Raw genomic sequence first — 11,171 nt, 5'->3', positions numbered from 1 at the left:
GATGGTTTAAGTGCGAGTATGTCAGAAATTTCAGCACAACGTTACAAGGGCGTAGTGACTTTCAGAGGGCCATAAATCCTAAACCGTAACTCGGACTAAGACGAGGCCTAAACGGAAAATCATATAATCGAACCGAACTAACTGAAAATCAACTTTACCATAGCCCAGGTTACTGATCAGATCCCAAAAAACAGTAGGTAAGGTGCTCCGGTGGGGTTCTTAGTACTTGATGCTCATCACGGTTCTCATCCTTGATGCTTGTAGCTTCAAGTGTACAACTCGTTGATGGGTTAGCATCACCTTGACTAAGATTCTACCATCAACACACAATATGTTAAGACCAAGTAAGAACACAACTCATTTAAGAGTCTTAGATGGATGATGAACCAAGGTTACATCATATCCTTAGTCTTAACACAATTACAAGTTACATTTACAACTAAAGCTACAAACTTTACATCAATCAAACAAGTATGAACATAATCTAAGTCAAATGAAGTGATGGAACCCTAAGCTAGAGAGCTTGGATCCCTTTCACACAAGTTTTAAGGTCACAAAGCTAGAAAGCTTGAACTTTTAGTGTTCTTGAAGATCTTGAAGCATAAAGCTTGGATCTTTAAGTTATATGAAGATCATAAACACAAGTTTTGATCTTTATATCAAAATAATGAGATCATAAGTTAGAAAACTTAGATCCAACAAAAGATATGAATATTCAAGCTAGAAAGCTTGCATCTTGATTGTTCTTGAAGATCTTGAAGCCTAAAGCTTGGATCTTTAAGTTACATGATGATTACAAACACACGTTTGAATCTTTATAACAAAATAACAAGATTAAAGTTAAAAAGTTTTAGATCTACAAAGTTGGTGAAGATTCAAAGCTAGAAAGCTTGAATCTTCCATGTTCTTGAAGGATTCATGCTTGAATCTACAAGATGTAATCAAGATCAAAGCTAAAAAGCTTGATCCTCCATGGATGATGATGAACACGAAAAGGAAAGGAGAAGAAGAAGAAGAAAAATTAAAAACTTACAAGTTTTAGAGTGAGAAAGACTAGAAAGGAAATAAGAGAGTAAGTGTGTGTGAAAATACAAATGAGAGCAAGTGTTAAATGGATGGAATGACTTAGTATTTATAGGCAAATGAGGGTGGGAGGGAGGCCTCATGGCCGTGATTTTTAGGGGGGACAAAGGGGGAGAAAAAGTTGCTTTTTGTTTAATGGTTGTCTAAAGTTGGTGCTTATGTTAGGATCCCATGCAACATTAAGGATAATACTTGACATAAATGCTAGCATGTTCCCTCTAATAAATGGGCATTTGTCTTACTTATTAATGGGTCACTAGTAATTAATAAGTGGGCTAAATAAATGGGCTACTAGCTAGAGTAGGGTGGGCTTAAGTCCAACAGGGTAGAAAGTCCAACAAGACTAACTAGTAAGCATAATTAAATTACTACGCATAATTAAGCATCCAAAAACCCAAGTAATTATTATTATGAAATAATAATTAATATTTCGTAGTCATAATATTCCGATTACGACAAAAGTTAAACGTGCGCGCAGTTCGCGGTTTATTCTAAACGTTAAGTGACACTAACGGTCATAAAGCATCCAGTGAACAAGTTAAGTATCCTACGTACTCTAAGGCACGTTCTAATATATAAATGAAAGTAAACCATGTATGTAAAGGTTCCAGAGTATAAAGTAGCACAGTACGCACAAATACACAGTTTCGCTAAAACACAAGGCACAAAAGCGAGTCAAAAAAGTCGGGTCGTTACAATTAAAGCTTGTAATTGAAGCTAAAAGATGGTGAAAATGCTTGGAGATGATCAAGTATGATGTTAGGAGTATTTTGAGAGAGAATTTGGAGTGTAAGTATGAGAAAATAGAATGGAAAAATGGGGTGAAATCATAAAAACGGGATTACTTGTTATAAAGAAGAAAAAAAGATCCTTAAGTTTGTTTTTAGCTCATTAGTCATACAAGTTGTTAAATAATGGTTCCACATGTTTTTAACTCTAAGATGGCTGCTAAGAATGAATGATTAAAGGTATATATACCAATAGTAAATACATCTAGAAGCTGTGTATTGTACGAGTACGAATACGGGTACATACGAGTAGAATTGTTGATGAAAATGAATGAGAATGTAATTGTGAGCATTTTTGCTAAGTAGAAGTACTTTGATATGTGTCTTGAAGTCTTTCAAAAGTGTATTAATACATATTAATGCACTACATGTATATACATTTTAACTGAGTCGTTAAGTCACTGTTAGTCGTTACATGTAAGTGTTGTTTTGAAACCTTTAAGTTAACAATCTTGTTAAATGTAATGAATCCATTATTATAATACTTAAATAAGATGTTAAATTGTTATGTTAACATGATAACATGGTGTATGAATATATATTAACATCATATATATATATATATATATATATATATATATATATATATATATATATATATATATATATATATATATGTTAAAATACTATTACAACGATAATCGTTACATATATATATTGTTTCGAAATCCTTAAGTTAGTAGTCTCATCTTACTTGTATAGTTCATTGTTAATACACTTAATGATATACTTAATTATCATTTTATCATGTTAAATATAGTATATCAATATCTTAATACAATACATATGTATTTAGTAAGACGTTGTTATAACGATAATCGTTATGTATATCGTTTCGAGCTCCATAATTCAATATTCTCATTTTTTATGCATATCACACATTGTTAATATACTTAGTGAGATGCTTACTTATCATAATCTCATGTTAACCATATATATGTCCATATATATATCATCATGTCGTTTTTACAAGTTTTAACGTTCGTGAATCGCCGGTCAACTTGGGTGGTCAATTGTCTACATGAACTCATTTCAAATAATCAAGTCTTAACAAGTTTGATTGCTTAATATGTTGGAAACATTTAATCATGCAAATATAGTTTTCATTTAATAAATAATCATGGAAAAGTTCGGGTCACTACATATATAATGTTGTATTTGTAGCTAATCTTGTGGACTTGACGTGGTGGTATGTTGCGTATAGCTTGCTTAGTTATACATGGGCATGGTATGTGTTTAATACTTGTGGTTTGCGATACGTATTCATTTTATGCACATGTATGGATATAGTATGTTTACATTCACAAAGCTTTATAGCTTACCCTCTCGTTGTTTACATTTTTATAAATTCGCAAGGCGGATGTGGTAAGGGTAAATACGGGGACTAGTGGTCTACCGCGTGTTGCTTTAGAAGACATTGCTTATAGATATCGACCTAAGTTGGGTAGTTTAACCTCAAACATCATGCTCGGTCTTATGTTGTAATTAAACTACAATGGGTTGAAATTGTCGCGTTCTTGTAGTTATGTGTCGTTGGGTCCCGAGGGTTGTAATACTCGTTTGGCTACTTTAAACTTACTTGTTTAATGTTTGGAAAGCATTAAACTTGGTTTGGTTATTACCGGTCAAGTCGGGGCCGAGTGTGATGTTGTGTTGTGAAAATTGATGGTTTTATTTTAAAAGCTGCTGATCCCAGTTTATGTGTTGGAGCGCGCGCAAGGTTTTGCGCGCCGCGCAAACGTGCGGAAACTGGTCATCAGGTCTGGTAAACGCACTGTTTTGAAAACCTATTATAAGGCGCGACGAGCAAGGTTTTGCACGCCGCGCAACTGGACTGATTTGTTGGTCTGTTAAGAAAAAGGATGTTTTCTCGTGTTATGTTTTAGGTCGTTACAATATCTAGATTACGGCACTGAGTACGGAGTATTTGTTTACGATCACGTTGTGATGCAGAATTAATTGCAAACACAGTTAATTATAGTAAAATATAAACTTCACGAAGATTGGAAAATAAAAAGGAAAATACATAATTTAATTAACTAAAAATTATTAAATGAAATTAAAATAAGATGATGATATGTTTGATCCTACATTATTTTTACTTGTGATTAAGTTTCCTACTAGTAATCAAATAAAAAGTTTTCTAATTTCTAATTCAAAACTTCCAAAAAATACTTACATGCTCCTCAAGTAAGATCAATCGATTAATCGATCTAACATTTATTTGGATTCAATTTCATTTTATATCTTCGAGTTTGTGTAATTCGTGAATCTATGAATGTCAAAACCACCTTCATCTGCCAAATCAAAAGTGGATGTGAACTCGTTGAAAAGTAAGATTAAGGAACCTGCAAAAACGGTTAGGAAAGCGTTTTCAGGGTATAAACAGGCTGTTGGATTGCAAATGGAAGCGTTTTGGAGAAGAAATAGTATGGTGTTGTTAGGTGCTGGTGGTGTATTTGTTGAGTATTTTACTTTGGGGGGTCATGTTTGGGGTTGCTAATACTTTTATTGGGCTTTCTGAGGGTATGTCTAAGTATGCTTTTCTTGCTCTTTCGTCCGCTATAGTTGCATTTGCTATGAGTTTCTTTTCCAAGTTTGATTCTTGATGTTAATTGCTGATGTTAATGTATAACAATTAGGCTTGTTTTAGTGTTTGTTAGCAGATCAGTCCGAAATTTGTTTGACAATGTAAATGATTATGGATTACCAATTGTTCTTGTCAAATTGGTTTGAGATTGGATCAGGCTGCTGATCTTAATGTATACTATTAGGCTTGTATTAGTATCTAATGACTATGAATGATATACATCACTTATGATCAAAATTGTTTCTGGGTTTTATTCTAATTTTTCTAAACTCAAACCTAGTTAAAAATACTTTACGTAATACCACCAATTTTTAATTATCTAACACTTGTGATTGACCTTGTTTTGTATTGTTAAGGGATTTATTATCAATCCTGACAAGGTTTATCGGATGGCAATGAGAAAACTTAACACCTCAGCTGGCATTCTTGAAATAATGGGTGGGTGGTCCACTCACTGGAACATAGATTTAAGAGCATATGTGTCATGTCTGGAGGTGGTTTAACACTAAAGAATTTTAAAGCAGGGATCAGAAACAAACGTTGCTTTCTTATTTTCCCAATACGTGGTGCCGAGATGAAAGGCTTGGTTAGTGTTGAAGTCAAGAACAAAAAAGGCCAGGTTAGTTTATCAACTTTCCGTTTTAATGACTTTGTTTTTCGTCTTTCCAAATGATCCAGGTTATTAGGTTATGTCCAGTTAGAAGTAATAAATAAAAGGAATATATGTAAAAGTCCACTCTAGAATCTTGTTAATCCTGCTGCACGTGACACACGAGTCTGTTTTAGCCTTGTGTAATGACAGGATCACCCTATAAGAGGGCAAGTGTGTCCGTGCTTGTATAGATAGCAAAGTGCGCAGGTCAAAATGGGTTGTGTTCCGTTGATTTTCATCAACTTATATATATATATATATATATATATATATATATATATATATATATATATATATATATATATATATATATATATATATATATATATATACTAGGTTTTTGAGCTCGTACGTTGCACGGGTATGTAAAAAAATTGTGAAAAACATGTAATTTGCAATTTATATTGATATGTAAATAGTGATACTAAAAAAATAGGAAAAGTATAAGAATTATTTAAGAGCTCGTGGTGTTGACATGTATTTTAAAAATTCTTTTGAGTTTAAGAGCCCGTGGTCTTGAAAAATTTTAATAGTTATTTTGAGTTTAAGAGTCCGTGATGTTGACAAATTTTATAAGTTCTTTTGAGTTTTAGAGACAAAATTTAAAAGTGATTTTGGGTGGTGTTAGTAACTTAATGTCTAGAATTTTTTTTTTCTCACCATTAAAAGTGATTTTGGCTGGTGTTAGTAACTTAATGTCTAGAATTTTTTTTTTCTCACCATTAATATCTTTTTAATTATATATATAAATTATTATATACTACGTAATATAGTATTAGTTTAAGAACCTTCATTCAGATTATGTATAACTTCATTAAGATTATGTATTGTTTATGGTATAGAGGTTTTATAATAAGCTCAAAGTTGTATCAGTTGCTCTTGGTACTTACATAAGGTCCATTGCTAGTGTCCTAGGTGTTATGTAAGTGGTTTTGGCCACCATCCATGTTAACATAAATAAATATAGCCTTTAAAAAAAAAAAAAAAAAGATTATGTATTGTTTATTGCTTAGGCATGAACCCGGTTCAAAGTCTAAATAGGCCATTAATACATTAATCTGCTTCCACTTTCAACTTCAAGTTCCTAATTTTTTTGAAGGGCCATATCCGTGTTCGATTTTTTTTTTCTTTATATAAAACTTATATATAATTTTGTACTATATTTAATTAATAATAAATAAATGTATGGATAAGTTTTGATTGATTTGGAATTTCCTTAAATATAGTGTATAGGATAATTACTATAAATTATAAGTTAACCACAAGCCGCCACATAAACAAATTTAACCAGAATTAATAACAGACTGACACGTAGAATTATTGACACGCACTTTATAATAATGTATATATATATATATATATATATATATATATATATATATATATATATATATATATATGGTAGTGATCCCATGAGAATGTTCTCATATATATATTTTTTGTGAAAACAGTTTGTAGCCGTTGAATGAGTTTTGATCAAATGTATTTAATTTAAATTAGAAAAACATAAACTTTTTTTTCCTACATATAAAATAGTACTAAAATAATTTAGGACACCACTAAATTATAGATAGGACCCCATATAATTTTAAAATTGATGGTTTTAGGGAAGTAAATACCATTTTTTAGAAGAAAAAAAATTATTAAGTATCACTCACATTGTATAGGACCCCGTTGAATTTTGATCCTATAATCGCCACTAGAGTATCTAATTGTTTGATGGTAAATTTAATTTTGATATGGAAAGTGTATTATGATTGAAGTGAATGGAGCTCAAAGTATATTTGATTATGTACAAGAAGAGTCTTCTAGTGTTGGAAGAAGCACTTGATTTTTTAACAACCGCACGGGATAAAATCCTTAGTTATTGTAGTATACTAAAACAGGCGAATATTTCTCTGGAATACGTTTGACAAGAAAAAAATAATTTGAGTTAATTGGGACCAAACAAGGGCATCAAAGAATAATGGTGGGCTAGGAATTGGGAGTCTAAAAGCAAAAAACTTGAGCTTATTATGCAAGTGGTGGTGGAGATTTTGACACGAACCAAATGCTCTATGGCGTAAGGTAATCCGGTCATTATATGGTGATGATGGTGGTTTATTCAATAGTCAAACTCCGCCCAATCTTTCGCCTTTATGAAAACAAATTAGAAGATGTGGTTTTACTCTAGATGATTTGGGAATAGCTTTCTCAAATTCTATTAAAAAAAAAGGTTGTGAATGGTTCTGAAACCATTTTTTGGCATGACCTATGGTTGCCAGAATCGAATCAGGAGCTGAAATACAAATATCCGAGGCTGTACGCACTAGAAGATGAAAAAAACGTGATGGTGAGTTCTCGTGTGTATAATTCTGAAAGTGATATGTGTGGTAATTGGAATTGGTTGTCTCAAGTAAGAGGTAGATCATGTGACGAATTGTCTGATCTTGAAACTAGTATCCGAAACCTGGTGCATCTTTCGCCTAGTCCTAGACATATTTATGGATCTCGAGTAGAAAAGGAAAGAAAACAAAAGAGTTTGGTGTTTGGAGCATACAACCGAGATCTTTGTAATTGTCACGTTTTTGTTGTTGGTTGTTTTATTTGGTGTTTGTAGTTAAATGTTGGAGATTTGATTTGGTGTATTGCTTTGGCTCGTATCTTGCGGGCTATGTGGTATCTTTGCCTTTTTTGGCCAGTAATAAAAGTTCATTAGCTTTAAAAAAAAAGAAAAAGAAAAAAGAAACAGTTGTCCGTGATATGATCAAATTTGTACTTCTAAGTTCTATGATCAAATCTGTACTTGTAACTTGTAAGTTCTATATAATCTATCTACATCTAAAGTGTGTACATTATAATAATAATAAAAACCATATTGTATTGAGATATCATTAAAATATACTTTTAATTAGGAAATTAGACAAAGTTACACGGTTGGTTCTTAAAGTTTTTGTTATAAATTACAAGGATGATCTTTTTTTTTGTTTTGATATAGATGACCTTAAAGTTTGCAATTGTAGCATGAAGAACCCCAACACTAACATCGTTTGTATTTGTTCGTTAAGTCTGGTCATGCGCAAAACATGTGAGGGTAAATCTGTCATTTTAATTTCTTGCCTCTTAGCATTTCTCCTCCCTTTTCTCCTTTCCCCAATTTTATTCTCTCTATAAACATTCATCTTCGATCTTTATCATCCACAATTACGAACCCAAAATTTTAAACATACATCAAATAAACAAAAAGATATAATCAAACTAAATAATGTTTATGACCAAAGCCAAACCAAAAAAACATATTTTACGGATTACAACAACAATAATACTCAATCCCGTACCTGAGAAGTATGAGGAAGTGAGATATAGACAATCATTCATCTACCTTAGAAATAAAATAGAAGTCGTTTCTCTTCTATAAATACTACAAACGTATATTTGAAATACGATTTATTTTGTATTAAAACAAGAGAATGTTAAAATTTTAGGACTCAAACAAGACATGTAATTGTGGTATCGTCAATCACAAATAACCCACGATCGATAAACGAAAAATATAAAGCATAAGAACGATAAATAAATGCATAAACGAATTAACGTGGTTAAATCTCAACTTCAAACACAAAGAAGAGTTTACTCCATGGGCGCAAACCAAAGAATGTTCTTTGTTATTTTCACCTGGTTACAAGTTACAGGGGTTCCTTTTATAGAGCAAATAAATAACGAATTAGAGTCAAACTAGAAGTTCTAATCGAATTCCAACTCTGGCCGCCCAGCACAATTCTTGCGGTCGCAAGCTTTGTGCTTCTATTTTCTCCCGCTCGCGAGCCTAACAGAAAGATATTACTATAAATATAAAAAGAATTGCAAGGGAAAACACAAAAAAAAAAAAAATTCACCCAGTAAGGCACCAACCATACAAGAAAGAAAAAAGAAAATAAAAAAAGCATACCCTCCAACGACCATTTAGACTTGAACGCAAGAGAACAAAAAAGGAAAATGGGACTTTACAATTTACAAGATGATAGATAGATGGTTATGTTGGTCTCTTTATGAATAATGAAGATTAATACTCCTAAGAGAAACTTTGGTATTTAGTCTTCATGGATCTCTTTAACAATTCACTTTGACAAAATGTTGATGATGAATTTACACAAATGCCCATATCTTGTGTTTATTAACAACCCAAAATTGGTATTGTCGTCACGATCATACGCCATAAATGTTGATATATTTGCTTGTCACAAGGCTGTCCATGAATATGAAATAAGACGTATTATACACAAGAAGGTTTTCATGGTATACATCATTCGAAAATGAAACTACATTAACATTAAATAGATACATATACTAATTTGATACGGTCACAATTTTTAAAAAATAAGAATACACAAAATAATGTGATTGCACTAATCGAACAATCATTTTATTTTAGATATCTGTTTCTTACTGCTTTCTTCACATATTATTTATACATCACATTTTATTTCAAAAGACAAAAGTTAGCTAAATATGAACCAAACAACCAAACTATAAGGGTGTAATACATACATCATTGCAAACTATAAGTACCATTTGTGTAAAGTTGACGAAACTTACCGAAACCACTAGGATCAAGAAACTCATCAACATGCCATCCGGGCAATGTTTCCATCAAATACTCTGAAATACTTCTACCTTCTTCATGGTTCTCACTACAATTTGAATTTGAATTAAAAAAATAATCTTTTCGATTCGTTGAGCCTTCATTCGACGTCGATGATGAGGGAGTTTGGTTAAGTGTATCATCATAACACAATAAAGACGTCGACAACTTAACTCCTGTTAGTAAAAAACGAGTGTGTTTTTGAGTATTTTCGTTTGCTGTGTGAATTGGAATGTCACATTCTCTACACAAAATCGCTCTATCTTCTCTGCAAAACAAAATTGCCCTTCTCTCCTGCATATTTCACAAATATGAAAATTAGACACAAAAACGTATTGAAACCATATATTCTTATTGCGTCTAAATATAACAATTACTCCGTATTTAATAATAAAATAAATAGTTTGGAATAAGAGATTATTCCAAACTGTTTATTTCATTTGCTTATTCTAAAAAAGTACTTATTTTACTTTAAAAAAGCATAACTAACTAAAATAAAGATTGAACCTGACAAATATCTCAGAGAGGGGAGTCTTTAAAAGAAGGATTAAGAAGGGAAAAACGTGGATGTTTGTTAGCAAGTTTGTTGGCATGGTGAACACGATAGTCACAAGCGGAACAAAGTGATGCTTCATCGGCAGTGCAATAAATAACTGCCTCTGATACGTCACAAACGTCGCATTGGATCTTCATTTTGGTATGAATTGAAAGAATTATGTATGTGTTTATATGATGTATAATGGAAATGGGTAAAAGCAGGGGGCACCACAGCTAAGCTGTTTTTATCAAGATTGTTGTTTCAACTTGTAGTTGATGTAAGAAGAGTAGGGACGAATAAAGTGGCAACTTGGGTTGATAAAGAAAATAAAGTGCAAGTTGATAGTGAAGATATTATTAATATCTACTCATTAAAGGCTTGTTTTGGACTATTGTCCCTTCCATATTAATGCATTCCTTTCTGTTTTCTAATAAAGTCCGTGTGGTCCCGTTGTATTTTTTATTTTTTTTTAGATATTTCAATTCTTCAAATTTCATTGTTATCACATTATTATTATTATTATTATTATTATTATTATTATTATTATTATTATTATTATTATTATTATTATTATTATTATTATTATTATTATTATTATTATTATTATTATTATAATTTTTTGAGTAAGCGAGAAAACACTCATATTAACGAGCACATTGACAAATCAAAACTCAACCCATGGTTCGAACCTGCATCTTTTTAAAGGGCCGCCAAGACCATTCGAGCACCTTTGCCTTTTATTATTATTATTATTATTATTATTATTATTATTATTATTATTATTATTATTATTATTATTATTATTATATAATATGCATAAAAGAAAAAAGAAAAAAAAAACAACTTATCTTTTCTTTGTCGGTAGATTCTTCATTTTATTGATCTACAAATTAGGTTCA

General features: G+C 31.4%; 2 pseudogenes; one reads left to right on the top strand and one right to left on the bottom strand.

Annotated features, from left to right (window-relative positions):
- Positions 1–4,149: 4,149 nt before the first annotated feature.
- On the top strand, positions 4,150–5,134 carry LOC139853400 (uncharacterized; annotated as a pseudogene).
- Positions 5,135–8,990: 3,856 nt separating this feature from the next.
- On the bottom strand, positions 8,991–10,495 carry LOC139855718 (B-box zinc finger protein 20-like; annotated as a pseudogene).
- Between the last annotated feature and the right edge of the window lie 676 nt (positions 10,496–11,171).

Source organism: Rutidosis leptorrhynchoides, chromosome 6, assembly GCF_046630445.1.
Source record: "Rutidosis leptorrhynchoides isolate AG116_Rl617_1_P2 chromosome 6, CSIRO_AGI_Rlap_v1, whole genome shotgun sequence".
In the NCBI taxonomy this organism is placed as follows: domain Eukaryota; kingdom Viridiplantae; phylum Streptophyta; class Magnoliopsida; order Asterales; family Asteraceae; genus Rutidosis; species Rutidosis leptorrhynchoides.
The sequence above is the reverse complement of the archived record's forward strand: the minus strand, read 5'-3'. Positions and strand labels throughout refer to the sequence as shown.